Below are 16,694 nucleotides of genomic sequence, written 5' to 3' on the forward strand. Positions count from 1 at the left end.
TTGTCTTCCAAAACCGTACCCCTCTAGGAAACCCAAAATCTGCCCCAAAAAACTTGACTCCCTTCCTCACTAGTCTCGAGCGACTGGTCAGCCAGAGCTCCAATCGGTCTGCCAAAGCTCCAATCGGTCTGCCAAACTGCCTGGAAAGTCCAATTTGCCTCTGGAGCTGGGTGACTGGTCAACCAGAGCTCCAACTGGTCGGCCAAAGCTCTGACTGGTAGGGCAAACCTTCCAGAACTTCCGACGAGCCCACTTTCACAACACTCAAAATGTTTCATGTGATGATGCTAAGAGATAAAGATGCCCTCCTTTGACCTTGCAACCTCAATGCCACTCCTTACCCAAAAAGCTGTGGGATTTGATATAATTAGAATATGGCTGAATGATTTAATTTCATATATCAAGGTATATTTATACAAGAGTACAAAGACCAAATAGGGTAAGTCAACTATACAGCTATAACATTAACTCCTAGCTAACTAAGGAAAACCTATATACACGCTAACTCTCCCCCTCAAGTTGGTGCATAGATATCGCACATGCCCAACTTGGATAGCGATGTATGGAAAGAACCACTAGTAACAGCATGAGTCATCACATCAGCCAACTGATCCACACTCCTAATATAAGGAACCTCTATCACACCAGAATGGAGATTATCCCTGATGTAGTTCCTGTCAACGTGTTTGGTTCGATCGTGCTGTATTGGATTATTACCAATCTCAATAGCTGCCGTGTTATCACAAAAGAGCACTATCGGTTTCTGAAGACCATATTCAAGTTCACCTAAGATGATTTTGAGCCAAGTAACCTCCGTAGTTGCATGGTGAAGAGCACGGTATTCGGCTTCTGCACTAGACAAAGATACTGCATTCTGTTTCTTACTCCTCCAAGTCACCAAATTGCCTCCAACAAATGACACATACCCTGAAGTAGACTTTCTATCCAATCTGGATCCAGCAAAGTTAGAGTCAGTGTATTCCACAATATCTAAGTGTTCATGCTTGGAGAACATAATACATTTGCCTGGAGAAGACTTCAGATAAACTAAAATACGATTCACTGCATCCATGTGTCGATTGTTTGGATTATGTATGAATTGACTAACCACACTGACTGCATATGATATGTCAGGCCTAGTATGAGCTAAATAGATCAGCTTCTCCACTAGCCTCTGATACCTCTCCTTGTTTGTTGGAACCTGATCAGGATAGATAGTCAGACCATGGTTCACCTCGATAGAAGTATCCACAGGTTCACAGGCAGAGTAGCCAAAAGATTTAATATATACTTCCGTTGGGAGAGGAAAATTCTTTGCTTAGACCGAGACACTTAATGCCCAGGAAGTATTTTAAAACTCCCAAATCCTTCATTTCAATTCCTTGGCCAAATAGCTCTGAAGCTTCTCTATTTTTCTTATATTACTATCAGTAATAATCATGTCATCGACATAGACATAAGCAAAGTAATATCATCACCATCCCGTTTATAGAACATAGTGTGATCTGCCAAGGCTTGCTTAAAGTCATATGCCTTCATGGAATAGCTCAACCTGCCAAACCAAGCCCTTGGCGACTGCTTCAATCCATACAGCACCTTCTTCAGCTTGCATATCTTACCCCCTTTTGGTGTAAATCCCGGAGGAGGATCCATATACACCTCCTCCATCAGATTACCATGCAAAAAAGCATTCTTCACATCCAATTGTCGTAATGGCCAATCCAAATTAGCTGCAAGAGAAAGTATAACTCTAACAGTGTTCATCTTGGCCACAGGAGCGAAGGTCTCTCGATAATCAATCTCATATGTCTGAGTGTAACCCTTGGCAACCAACCTTGCCTTATACCTGTCAACAGTCTCATCTGACTTATGTTTCACTGTAAACACTCACTTACACCCCACTGTCTTCTTTTCCCGAGGTAACTCAACCAATTCCCAAGTAGAATTCTTCTGGAGAGGCTTCATTTCCTCTACCATAGCAGACTTCCACTTGGGATCTCCAAGAGCTTCTTGAAAATGACTAGGGATAGACACATAGGACAACTGAAGGGTAAAAGCTAAGTGAGACTGAGACAGACGATGATAAGAGACAAAATCAGACATGGGATAAACAATATTAGAAGATGATTTGGAGAAACCCAGCCTATCAGGCTCAGTACGAGTACGAGTACGAAGGGGATATCTCTATCCTGGACTCCAACTTGTGGTTCCAAGATAGTAGACTCCGAAGCTGCAAGGTTAGAATCCAAGACAATATCTGAAAATGTTATAAGGGAAGAAACATGTACCTCAGAGTCAATTTCAGAAGAGTCATCCGATGGCATGGTAGTATCATTAAAAGGAGGATTGGAGTCACTAGGAGGCGCAACAATATCAGTTTTGTTCTTCCTGGTATAAACCTTTCCAAACAACGTGTTTGGCCGTTCAACCTCCAACTCATCACCCATTTCCCCTGGTTCGATGTCACTCGAAATCCAAAACTTTTTTTCTGCCAACCATAAACGTTTCTCTTCCTTACTTCGAATCTCCCCTGAAGAGGAGCTAGATAAACCTCCCCAGAAAAATAAGAAACATGTTCACAGAACTCAACATCCATGGACACATAGAATTTACCTGTAGGAGGATGAAAACATTTATACCCCTTTTGGGAACTAGAGTAACCTAGGAAGACACACTTAAGAGTTTGAGGATCAAGTTTATCCCTGTGGAGAGAATGAACATGGATATAGCAAACACAACCAAAGACCTTAGGGCAAAGATTGAGGGCAGAAGGAATAGAGTGAAACCGTGACAACATCCTCAATGGAGTCTGATAGTTAATAATACGAGCAGGCATTCGGTTAATAAGAAAGACAGTGGTCATGACAGCATCAGCCCAGAAATGTTTAGGAACATGCATAGTAAACATAAGGCCCGTGCTACCTCAAGAAGATGACGGTTCTTACGTTCTACTATGCCGTTCTGTTGTGGCGTGTAAGCACACGTCGTCTGGTGGATGATGCCATGTTGTTTGAAGAAATCAGTAAGAGACTGATTAACAAACTCCCGACCACTGTCAGAATGGAATACCCGAACCTGAGAATTAAACTGTGTGACAATCATTTTGTAAAATTGAGGAATAACATGAATAATCTCACTCTTAGACTTCAGCAAATACACCCAGCTCACCCGAGTATAGTCATCAATAAAAGACACAAAGTATTTATGACCAGAAGCAGAAGAGGTAGAAAACAGACCCCAAACATCAGTATAAACACATGAGAAAGGAACATTACTTTTATTGAAACTGACTTTAAAAGGAACACGATGGTTTTTTGCTTAAATGCACTGTTCACACCATAAACTAGCAACATGAATATTGAGAAATGACCTAGGAAACAAACGTTCTAGATAAAGAAACGATGGATGTCCTAGACGACAATGCCATAAAAGAATATTCTCTTGTTCAGACTTCCCTCTTTCAACTTGAAACCCACGTCCAGACTCTGACTGCAACTGCCTTGCCCCTTCCAAGTAGTAAAGTCCTCCCCTCTCTCTACCAGTGTCAATCGTCATCTTCGTGAGATTGTCCTGAAACACAATGAGTAGAATAAAAGGTTACAGAACAATTAAGACTCTTGGTAAGCTGGCTAATGGAAAGAAGACTATTTGAAAGGGTAGGGGCAAGCAACACAGAAGACATGGATAGTGAAGGGGTAAGAGAGACGGTCCCGGCCCCTGTAATCGGCATGGGAGTCCCATTGGCAACCTGAACAGACATAACAAGCGGAGACATTAGAGATTTAAACAAGGAAGAATGACTAGTCATATGATCAGTAGCCCCTGAATCAATAACCCAAGTATTGTTAGTAGAAGAAAGAAAGGCCAAACCAGAATTACCTCCATGAGAAGAAACTCGAGAAACCTGAGAAGCAGAAGAGATAGAGGCGTCTGCAAGAGCAACCTAAGAAGATTTTTTTTTTCCGCTTGGCTTGATTAAGCTTATACCACGCCGGATAACCATGCTTCTTCCAACAAACATCTACTGTATATCGAGTACCATTGCAATAAGTACAGAGACGAGCAGAAGGCTCAGAGAAACCCGCAAGAGGAGCTGGCCGAAAACTGCTCTTTTGGACCACCAGGGCTGAAGCCTCAGAACTATCTTCAGTGCTCATGGTGACTTGTCGTTGTGCTTCGTGACGAACCAGTGAGTAAACTTCTTCCAGGCTTGGTAAAGGAGAAGCAGCTAGAACACGGCTGCTGACCTGATCCAAACTATGATAAAGACCTGCAAGAAACATATCAACTCGATCCTCAGCGATACGCTTCCTCTGTTTCTCAGCATCAGTCGTACACTCCATATCATTAGGCCTTCGATAATCTAACTCCATGAAAATGGAGTTCAGCTCATTGTAGTACTCTGTGAGAGATCAGCCACCCTAACGCAATTGAAAGGTCTTCTTCATCAATTCATAAACCTGAGACGAATCAGAGGCATCAAGATAGCTCCTCTTAACAGCATCCCAAACCTCCTTCGTTGTTCCACACTGAACAAAATGAGACATGATGTTAGGCATCATGGAGTTGATGAGCCATGACTTGACTAGAGCATCCTCAGCTTCCCACTCATCATAGGCAGGATCTGCCTCTGCAGGTGCAACCTTTCTCCCTGTAATATAGTCCTTCTTCTTTCTGCCGGCAATATGCATCTCTAGAATCTTAGACCAAATGCAATAATTTGTGCCATCCAATTTGATATGGATTGGAGAAGAAGTCTCCTGAATGGTCACAGTAGATGACACCTTATTCTCAAGGATCGAAGAGGACTTGGGTCAAAACTGGATGATCTTCCATCAGCCATGTGTGTTGCAGAAGAAGATTGCAGCTACGGTTTTGTAGAAGACGATTGTGGCTAGGGTTTTCGAAAAGAAATAGACACAGCGGCAACACAAAGAGAGGCTGGGGTCGCTTCTCTCTGGAAAAGGCCGCAGCTGTAGAAATTAGGAATTTTTTTTTCAGCAAAGAGAGTAGGTGTAACACCCCGATCCTAGGGCCCAAAAATACACTGAAACTTGTCTTTTAAACCTCTTTTCAAAGAATGAGCTATGCACTTATCATAATAATTAAATACATTTGGTAAATAAGAGTGTGAGCCCAAAACATTTATGTAAAATTTACTGTATAAAATCAGTTAAATCAAATTAAAGTGGGTCCCACTGCCTCGTCTTCTCCTCACTGCCTCCTCAGCCTGCTTAACCTGCAAAACACTAACAACCACACTGCACAATACACATGGTACACCGGGTCATTTAAACAAACAACCCGGTAAGCTCACTAGAGCTCGTATAAGTGAAATGACATAATAATAATTGTACTCTGACAAATCAATTGCATAATCATAAACCATTAACCTCAACCTCAATCATTCACATCCTAATTAATATCCTCAATGCATAGACACCATCATTTCCGTCCTCACGATTCAAGCTTAGATTTCACTAAGTCCTAGTAAACAAATGCAATACAAGCAACCTTCACACACTTCGTTTCTTGGAAATCCTCCAGCTTTACAACTACTTTCAAAAATCTCCTTTCAAAACCATTTTAAATCCCCTTAACCGTAAGTCAAGCTCTGAACTGAATTTATCCTTGGAAACTGATATCTCAGAAACACTTATTCTTAAAACTCACATCATCCTCGTACCTGTACTGTAGACAATGTCCTGGCCACAATCCCGCGCTCGAGCAGGCTCAAATCCTAGCCACAATCTCGTACGGATGACCCTTCCGCACGAGCAGGCTCGTATCCTGGCCACAATCTCGTACGGAGGGGTCTCTCCGCACAAGCAGGCTCATATCCTGGCCACAATCTCGTACGGAGGGGTCTCTCCGTACGAGCAGGCTCGTATCCTAGCCACAATCTCGTACGGAGGGGTCTCTCCGTACGAGCAGGCTCGTATCCTAGCCACAATCTCGTACGGAGGGGTCTCTCCGTACGAGCAGGCTCGTATCCTAGCCACAATCTCATACGGAGGGGTCTCTCCGTACGAGCAGGCTCGTATCCTAGCCACAATCTCATACGGAGGGGTCTCTCCGTACGAGCAGGCTCGTATCCTAGCCACAATCTCATACGGAGGGGTCTCTCCGTACGAGCAGGCTCGTCCAATCCGTACTCGCATTTCCAACTCACAACATTTTTCCCAAAATTTCTCTGAACTCTGCCGAATCCTTCCGAATTTGATCCCCGCGTATAAACCATCACTTGTCTGTCACTCGAAACATACTGACTTTTCCTCAATAATTAGTTTGATCATTTGTATATAATAACTGCCTAATCATCAATCATTAACCTCGACTATAAATAATCCTTCTCTAATTTGGTGACTCTCCTCTAAGCAACGCTATAATTCCCAATTAATTCCTTCGCCTCAAATCCTCGTCAATTCATTCTCATGATCCAAATCCTACCTTTAGTCTTCCTAACATAAAGCAACAATCACACAAAACAAACCATTCAATAACAGTACTCTACATTACAATCCAATAAGCATCATTCATAGTTCCACTGCTCGGATACCAAATCCGGCAGCATAACGGCATCGGGAATGAGATTCCCCGAGCCCGTGTACCTGTTAGGACCAGACAACCAACTTCAATATATACAGAAATTTCACAGAATTCTCCAAACAACCTCCGAGGGTTTCCTAGAAGTTCAAATTGGGCAAACAGAGACAAATAACCGCTGACCCGCCGCCACAAGTGGCGGAGACAGTGGTGGCAGCGGCGACAGATCCTTAAAAAAATTTGGTTTTTCAACTAAAATCAACCCCAAATCAACCTAGGCACTTCAATTGGACCAAAATCAACTCAGCATTCATTCAAATATGCTCAATTCAAGGTAAACCCGAAATGGGTACAAGCCCTAAAATTTTCGATCTCCAAATTCTCAAAATTTACACGCAAGAACAAGGGGGAAAGAAAGTCCATACCTAGAGGATCATTTCTCATAACTGGATCGAGGGCCAAATCTCGCCGGAAAAGCTCGAACTGGCCGGAGAAACCGCCGGCCTGAAATTTCTCGGTTTGCCACCGTGAGGGGTCGTCGGAGCTAGGGGAGGACATGGCTGGACTCGCCGGGGCCTAGGGGAGAGAACCCAGGTGGTCCGGCGTCCCGTCGTCGCCGGGAAAAAGGAGATCGCTGGCGAGGGCCTCTCTCGGTCTTCGCGTCGATCCGTCGCGATGGTGGCTCATGTGGGTGATCGGCGGCCAGGGGAAGGATGAGGGAGGAACGGCGAGGCTGGTGGGCCGAAAACCCAGCCCATCCGCCGCCGGACGCGCCGCCACGCGCCGATGGCAGATCGGCGAGAATGAGAGAGGGAGAGACGCGCGAGAGTGGGAGAGAATCGGGGAGAGAGGAGAGAGAATGCCCCGAAATTTCTGGATTTTTGGGTATTTAAAACCCACTCTTGTAAAAATTACAAGTTTGCCACTCGCTTCAAAAGCCCGTATCTTTCAAACCGTAGCTCCGATTGACGCGTGCCGCGTGTCTACGAACTCGTAGGCTCGAGATCTATCAAACGGACCCAAGGTCAAAGACGAAAGTCTCTTAATTTTAAAAGTCAATTTTGGGTCGGGTCGTTACAACCTTCCCCCCTTACAAAAATTTCGTCCTCGAAATTTAGCATATATCGTAACAGACAAGTGATGCCCAAACTCGTACCCCCTATCAACCTCGCTGATCCCTCTATTAACCACGTGCCAACGTGATTTGTTTAAGACTCACCATGCTTCCGCTGCGCCACTCTGATTGACCCTCTGACCTCTTATTAATAAACTTACTAAACCTTCTAACTTTTCTATCTTCAAACCTCATACTAAGTCTCAAACTTCCAACTTTCCTGAACTTGCTGAGGAGCAGAGAGACGATGACAGTGCAGGGGACATTTCTCAAAACTTTCTCAAATATTTTCATGGCTCAAATAAATACATTTCTGAAATCACTCGAAAATCATTTTATTTCTCAAACTGGCTTCTCAAACCTTCTGTAACATTACCAATCCTCACCCGGGCAGTGTGGGATCAATCACTTCTCCTCACCTGGTGGCTCGCCACTGCCTCGCGCAGCCGCCCACTCAGGGTCTTGGTCCCTGGGTCTTGCAATCCACACACTTCCGGCTGGGTCTAGCTCTGATACCATTCTGTAACACCCCGATCCTAGGGCCCAAAAATACACTGAAACTTGTCTTTTAAACCTCTTTTCAAAGAATGAGCTATGCACTTATCATAATAATTAAATACATTTGGTAAATAAGAGTGTGAGCCCAAAACATTTATGTAAAATTTACTGTATAAAATCAGTTAAATCAAATTAACGTGGGTCCCACTGCCTCGTCTTCTCCTCACTGCCTCCTCAGCCTGCTTAACCTGCAAAACACTAACAACCACACTGCACAATACACATGGTACACCGGGTCATTTAAACAAACAACCCGGTAAGCTCACTAGAGCTCGTATAAGTGAAATGACATAATAATAATTGTACTCTGACAAATCAATTGCATAATCATAAACCATTAACCTCAACCTCAATCATTCACATCCTAATTAATATCCTCAATGCATAGACACCATCATTTCCGTCCTCACGATTCAAGCTTAGATTTCACTAAGTCCTAGTAAACAAATGCAATACAAGCAACCTTCACACACTTCGTTTCTTGGAAATCCTCCAGCTTTACAACTACTTTCAAAAATCTCCTTTCAAAACCATTTTAAATCCCCTTAACCGTAAGTCAAGCTCTGAACTGAATTTATCCTTGGAAACTGATATCTCAGAAACACTTATTCTTAAAACTCACATCATCCTCGTACCTGTACTGTAGACAATGTCCTGGCCACAATCCCGCGCTCGAGCAGGCTCAAATCCTAGCCACAATCTCGTACGGATGACCCTTCCGCACGAGCAGGCTCGTATCCTGGCCACAATCTCGTACGGAGGGGTCTCTCCGCACAAGCAGGCTCATATCCTGGCCACAATCTCGTACAGAGGGGTCTCTCCGTACGAGCAGGCTCGTATCCTAGCCACAATCTCATACGGAGGGGTCTCTCCGTACGAGCAGGCTCGTATCCTAGCCACAATCTCATACGGAGGGGTCTCTCCGTACGAGCAGGCTCGTATCCTAGCCACAATCTCATACGGAGGGGTCTCTCCGTACGAGCAGGCTCGTCCAATCCGTACTCGCATTTCCAACTCACAACATTTTTCCCAAAATTTCTCTGAACTCTGCCGAATCCTTCCGAATTTGATCCCCGCGTATAAACCATCACTTGTCTGTCACTCGAAACATACTGACTTTTCCTCAATAATTAGTTTGATCATTTGTATATAATAACTGCCTAATCATCAATCATTAACCTCGACTATAAATAATCCTTCTCTAATTTGGTGACTCTCCTCTAAGCAACGCTATAATTCCCAATTAATTCCTTCGCCTCAAATCCTCGTCAATTCATTCTCATGATCCAAATCCTACCTTTAGTCTTCCTAACATAAAGCAACAATCACACAAAACAAACCATTCAATAACAGTACTCTACATTACAATCCAATAAGCATCATTCACAGTTCCACTGCTCGGATACCAAATCCGGCAGCATAACGGCATCGGGAATGAGATTCCCCGAGCCCGTGTACCTGTTAGGACCAGACAACCAACTTCAATATATACAGAAATTTCACAGAATTCTCCAAACAACCTCCGAGGGTTTCCTAGAAGTTCAAATTGGGCAAACAGAGACAAATAACCGCTGACCCGCCGCCACAAGTGGCGGAGACAGTGGTGGCAGCGGCGACAGATCCTTAAAAAAATTTGGTTTTTCAACTAAAATCAACCCCAAATCAACCTAGGCACTTCAATTGGACCAAAATCAACTCATCATTCATTCAAATATGCTCAATTCAAGGTAAACCCGAAATGGGTACAAGCCCTAAAATTTTCGATCTCCAAATTCTCAAAATTTACACGCAAGAACAAGGGGGAAAGAAAGTCCATACCTAGAGGATCATTTCTCATAACTGGATCGAGGGCCAAATCTCGCCGGAAAAGCTCGAACTGGCCGGAGAAACCGCCGGCCTAAAATTTCTCGGTCTGCCACCGTGAGGGGTCGTCGGAGCTAGGGGAGGACATGGCTGGACTCGCCGGGGCCTAGGGGAGAGAACCCAGGTGGTCCGGCGTCCCGTCGTCGCCGGGAAAAAGGAGATCGCCGGCGAGGGCCTCTCTCGGTCTTCGCGTCGATCCGTCGCGATGGTGGCTCATGTGGGTGATCGGCGGCCAGGGGAAGGATGAGGGAGGGACGGCGAGGCTGGTGGGCCGAAAACCCAGCCCATCCGCCGCCGGACGCGCCGCCACGCGCCGATGGCAGATCGGCGAGAATGAGAGAGGGAGAGACGCGCGAGAGTGGGAGAGAATCGGGGAGAGAGGAGAGAGAATGCCCCGAAATTTCTGGATTTTTGGGTATTTAAAACCCACTCTTGTAAAAATTACAAGTTTGCCACTCGCTTCAAAAGCCCGTATCTTTCAAACCGTAGCTCCGATTGACGCGTGCCGCGTGTCTACGAACTCGTAGGCTCGAGATCTATCAAACGGACCCAAGGTCAAAGACGAAAGTCTCTTAATTTTAAAAGTCAATTTTGGGTCGGGTCGTTACAGTAGGCAGCGGAAATCGTTAGCCTTAATAAGAGCGATTTCTGATGGTCCTGTAGCAGCAGCGAAGTACTGTAGCGTCGGAGTTACTGTGGCAGCGGCGGGGTACTGTAGCGTCGGCGTTACTGTAGCGACAGAAAAAAAAAATCTTAAAAGGAAAAACCCTAGCGCTCTGATACCAAATTAGAATATGGCTTAATGATTTAATTTCATTTATCAAGGTATATTTATACAAGAGTATAAAGACCAAATAGGGTAAGTCAACTATACAACTATGACATTAATTCCTTGCTAAATAAGGAAAACCTATATACACGCTAACTGATATTTCTTCCAAATCATTGCTTTTCACCACAATGTCATCAACATATACAATCATTGTTGTGAGTTTTCCTCTAGGTGGTTGTTTGGGAAATATTGTATTAGATTGGCTTTTATGAAAACACGATTATGAGGTATCCCTCGATTTTGTCAAATACGATAATTCTCATCTAGACTCAGAGGAAAACTTAGGTTCAGAAGGAATTACCTTATGATGATCTTCAGAAATAATGTCAGTTGCAGCAGCCGATGGGTGTGTTGGTTGTTAAAGAGAAAGCTTTATTATTTACCAGTCTGAGCATCTATCTGGCTTTCTCTCCGATTAGCTTCCAACCAAGTATCTCCTTGATCTTGATTTAATTTTTTACTTCTCTCATACTCTTTGGTGAGAGTAATGTCCAACATCGAAAATGTAAGACCTTGCATAACACTTGATAAGAGTTTGGTCATCTCCACCCATTGTCAATTGGTTTTGAGTTGGATGTCTAGATTTTATCATGGTATCAGAGCAGACTATCTGCGTGTCATAACCAAGTGAGAAAGGAAAAACACTTTCGGTAAAATACAGAGGAAATGAAACACAATGACTTTAGCAAGTATGCAATCTCTGCACTAAAAATCAGAGAGTAATATTAGAGAATAATAACCAAATTTCTTATCGAGTCTTGGTGAAGCTCTCAAATCCAAGTGAAGCTCTCAAATTCGTCTACTCCTATTTTGTACACACGGTATGCCTATAAACCAGGTGAAGCTCTCAAATCCAAGTAGTATAGATGCCTTCTCTCCCTGCCAATACCAACCATGGCCTTTGTACGAATATCCTGAAAAACATTATGTGTAGGAAAAAAGGGTACACAACATTTAGCTTGTTTTGTAATTTGACTAATAGATAATAGATTGTTAGATAGGTTGGGAACATTTAAAATTGAAGAAAGAGATAATGCAGAAGACAAAGAAACATAACGAGCCCCAAGGACTGTAACATTATTATGAGAAAAGTAAATAAGGAAACAAAATGTGTTGAGTCATTGGTCATATTGATTGGAAGCCCCTGAATCCATGGTCCAACGTTTATCACAAGGAAAAAAAGGTTAAACTTGAGGCAAATCCAAAACCATCGGTGTTGGCTACGGGAGTAAATGCATCAATCATAAAAATCTGTCGGGAAAACTGAAGTAACTGAGAAGATACAAAAGCCTGTAGCATGGCCCGGAATCCAACAAATTTTTTTTTATTACTCATTAGTGCGAATTCCAAGCACCAAAATAGAATAGATGTAAGCAGCAAAAGAAATATTTGTAAACCTCCTGCCAAAACTGAATTAGCAGAGATGAAAACAGAAAAAACACAAACCAAAAGGAGTACCAAACAGAGTACTTGACAACGTATAGATCTGCAGCGACAACACTAAGGCTAGCTAACCTTTTGGCTAAAAGTTACAAAGGTCCCTGTGGTTTCGGGTGATACTCAATGTACAAATGTCTAATAACAGCCTTGTGGTTTGGAACTTAAGCTAATTTTGGTCGAAAGTACAAAAATTCATTTTTTGAACAAAGTTGAGGAAGCTTTTGCTATTCTAAATGGAATCAAGGAGATATTTAAATTCATTTGCATCTTCATAGTTTACGCGACAATTTCTTCAGGTAAAAAATGAAGAAATTGTGATCTTTGGACCAAAATTGACTAAATTCTAAACCACAAGGGTGTATTGGACATTTTTAAACCTCATGGGCAACATTGAGTATCATGTCAAACCACAGGGACCCCATTTGTAACTTTTGGCTATCCTCTTTTGGTAAAAGTTACGAATGGTCCTTGTGGTTTAAAAATGTCTAATAACACCTTTTGTGGTTTGGAACTTAGCCAATGATTGTTCAAAGTACAGAAGTTCTTCGTTTTTAGACAGTTGCAGAAGCTATGGTTATTTGAAATGGAATCAAGCACAAGTAGTTAAGAGAGGACAATTTCGGTGTTGGGCCAATATTACGAGTGGGCTATGCCAGCCCATTGTTTAATAAAAATTGACTATATTTTAAACCACAAGGTTGTTATTGGACATTTTTAAACCACATGGGCAACACACTAAACCACAGGGACCATTTGCAACTTTTGGCCAAACTTTTTAGTTTGGTTGCTGCTCTGATATCATGTTAAAACACAGTATTTAGGTGATAATTCTTTTTTTTGAACTGATGGGTGATAATTCTTTACTTTTATTCTTCTGCATGAGGTTTAATTATCTATACAGGAATTTACAAAAGTTTAGTTATTATGTACATTTAATTATATTAACTTTTTAAAATCAATTATACTAGAATATTCCAACTTAAATTGAATTCTTGCTATTTAATCATGCCAACAGCTGCATCGTATTTGACTGGGACTAGTCCTCAGTATACAATTTCCTCGCCAGCCCAAATCAGAAATACTTCAGATGAGGTGCTATTTCAGACTGCAAGGATCTCTGCTTCATCACTTAGATACTATGGCTTGGGGCTTGAGAATGGTAACTACACTGTGAAGCTCCAATTTGCAGAACAAGCTATCCTAGATTCTACAAGGAAAAGTCTTGGAAGACGTGTGTTTGATATATATGTCCAGGTCTGTACAATCTTAAGGAATTTTTAACAAAACCAAGATTTTGGAAAGAAGCACTTTAAAATCTAACGGATTTTTAGAATAATACCTAAAGTATTTGAATAGGCATACAATCACCACATGTATTGCCTTTAACCATCACATATGTCTTATTTATTCCCAAAAGTTTACTGAATCAAACTAAAGTGTACTCTCTCATACTTGTGCAAAATTAATTTTCCCCATTTTTTGTTCCTCCTCTATTTGTTTTCAGGACATTCGAGTTCTAAAAGATTTTGATATACGAAAGGAGGCAGGTGGGGCATCTTTGCTAGCTGTTGAGAAGGAATACAAGGCTCAGGTTTCACAGAACTACCTTGAAATCCATTTATTTTGGGCTGGAAAGGGGACTTGCTGCATACCTGAAGAGGGTACTTATGGACCCATTATTTCAGCCATTAGTGCTACACCGGGTAATACAATTAATGTGGAAATTTCTGATGCAATTTTGAATGTTTAAGTTTCTGATATTCTCACAAAGTGGTTCAATGCCGTTGACTACAGAGCTTTAATTTGTACAGATTTCCCACCTACTGTCAGTAACAAGCTGCCAACTCCTAAGAAGTATAGGACTGGGCTGATTGTGGGGATTGTTGTTGGTGGTGGAGTTTTAATTCTGGTGGTGATGATTTTCTATATTGTTCAAAGAAGAAAAAGGCCAGACATCGATGATGATTATGATGAAGGTAAACTGTTCTACTGTTTTTCAAATGAAAGAAAGCAAACTGATTGTGTGAAAAACATGCTAACAGACATATTAGTCCATTGTGTTGAATTGGCAGAGCTGTCAGGGATAGATCTTGGACCTCTCACTTTCAGTTTTTCCGAACTAAAGACAGCTACGGATGACTTTAGTTCAGCTAATAAGCTTGGAGCTGGAGGATTTGGACCTGTCTATAAAGTAAGTTACAATTCTAATCAATGACATGCATGGTGTGGCTACACAGATGTCAATGCCTTAATGTTTACTACTTGATACAAAGTGTACAACTCCTACAAATTTAGTGCATGTGCCTGCATGTAAACCTTGACATTTTGAAACATTTTCTTTGTTTTTTTCCTAATATCATTGAAGTCACTGTAGAGCATAAAGCACATGCATCTCCTGGAATTATTGAAGAAAATAAAACACATGCATCTCTTGTAATTGCCACATATAGGTTGAATTGATATATATATATATATTTCTAAACTACATTCATCGCCATTTATGACATGAAGCACTAAATTTAGTGCGAGTGTGAGCTATGAAGCATGAACACTTCTACAAGGTGGCTGAGTCCATTTTGAACATCGGACATCCGCACTTGGGTAATGAGTATATATTACATTTGCTTAACTTTTATGAATTTTGTTATGAATAGGGTACCCTTAATGATGGAAGAGTAATTGCTGTGAAGCAATTGTCTGCAACATCCCACCAAGGAAAGAACCAGTTTGTAACTGAGATTGCCACTATATCTGCCGTGCGGCACAATAACCTAGTGAATTTGTATGGATTCTGCACTGAGGGAGTTAAACGGCTCATTGTCTATGAGTATCTAGAGAACAAGAGTCTTGATCAAGCCTTATTTGGTATGAGAATTACATTTTTAATTTATTACCTCTAGCTTTATGTATAATATAAAACATTATAAATATTTATAATTATGGCTTGTATGAAGCAGGAAAAAGAAGCTTGCATCTTGATTGGTCAACACGTTTTGATATATGCTTGGGCGTAGCTAGAGGTTTAACTTATCTTCATGAAGAATCAGGGCTTCGAATTATACACAGAGATGTGAAGGCAAGTAATATTCTGCTTGACTCTAATCTCATAGCCAAAATATCAGATTTTGGTTTGGCCAAGCATTATGATGATAAAATGACCCATATGAGCACTCGGGTTGCCGGAACAATGTAAGATCTTAAAAAATTAACCTGATTTTTCTTGTCAAATATTTATACTCGTTTCCTTTTTGTCAATGATGTAGTAACTAATGCATCATAATTGTCAATGATGTAGTGGGTATCTTGCACCGGAATATGCCATGCGAGGACACCTTACAGAGAAGACCGATGTGTTTGCCTATGGTGTTGTCCTTCTAGAAGTTGTCAGTGGTAGGCCAAATTCTGACCCGAGTTTGGAAGGCCAGATGATTTATCTTCTTGAATGGGTAAGAACTTATTTTTGTGCCCTTGTCTAGATTCTCCTCCCCCCCCCCCACCCCCCCACCCAAATATGCCAAGTGCTTTTCAGATTTCGACTTTGGTAGGTTCATTGTTGCATGATTCTACCACACCTACATATCTTCTGCTAAAATCTAGCGCCTCTTCAAACTTAGGTTCATCATAATACGCCTTTTAGTTATCTTCTGCATTGTTTAATTTTTCTTGATTCTATTGCATTCTTGCTTCTTAGGCTTGGGACTTGCATGAAAACATACGTGAAGTTGAACTAGTGGACTCTAGATTATCCGAGTTTAATGAGGAAGAAGCAAGACGAATAATCAACATAGGACTTTTGTGCACTCAAACATCACCAATGCTACGACCACCGATGTCCCGTGTCGTCGGAATGCTTTCAGGAGATATCGAAGTGCCGACTATAACTTCAATGCCCGGTTACTTGACAGGCTGGAAATTTGATGATGATCTAGGTACTATCACCAGTGTAACCAAATTTGATGGTGTAAGTGCCACCAGCCTAACGACTGATATGTCAACTAAAGGAAGTGATTTTAGCTTTCACAACTCATCGGCAAGTACAAGTGTGATGGGAGATGCAAGGCAAGTACCTGCAAATGTCACTCGTCTTCACAATACAAATTATGTTAAATGGTAGGTAAGAATTTTGAAGGAATCAAATACGTTGTGCGTCCTAATGATTTTTTTTTTTTTTTTTTGTTGGGGGAGGGAGTGAGAAGTGAGAATATACACAACTTTTAATATTTGATCATGTATTTATTTACTTGCCAAATGACACTCATTGATTATCTTTATATCTTATTGTTTATGTCTTTTGGTTGGACTTTTTCTTTGATGATCGATCGTGAGGTTTGGCACCCTTTT

At 41.7% G+C, this 16,694-nt stretch overlaps 1 pseudogene; it reads left to right on the forward strand.

Moving 5' to 3' along the window:
* The first annotated feature begins 13,358 nt into the window (after window positions 1-13,358).
* On the forward strand, window positions 13,359-16,467 carry LOC147283070 (putative LRR receptor-like serine/threonine-protein kinase At1g56140; annotated as a pseudogene).
* Window positions 16,468-16,694: the final 227 nt, after the last annotated feature.

This window comes from Dryas octopetala, chromosome 6, assembly GCF_963921425.1.
Source record: "Dryas octopetala chromosome 6, drDryOcto1.1, whole genome shotgun sequence".
Lineage (NCBI taxonomy): Eukaryota > Viridiplantae > Streptophyta > Magnoliopsida > Rosales > Rosaceae > Dryas > Dryas octopetala.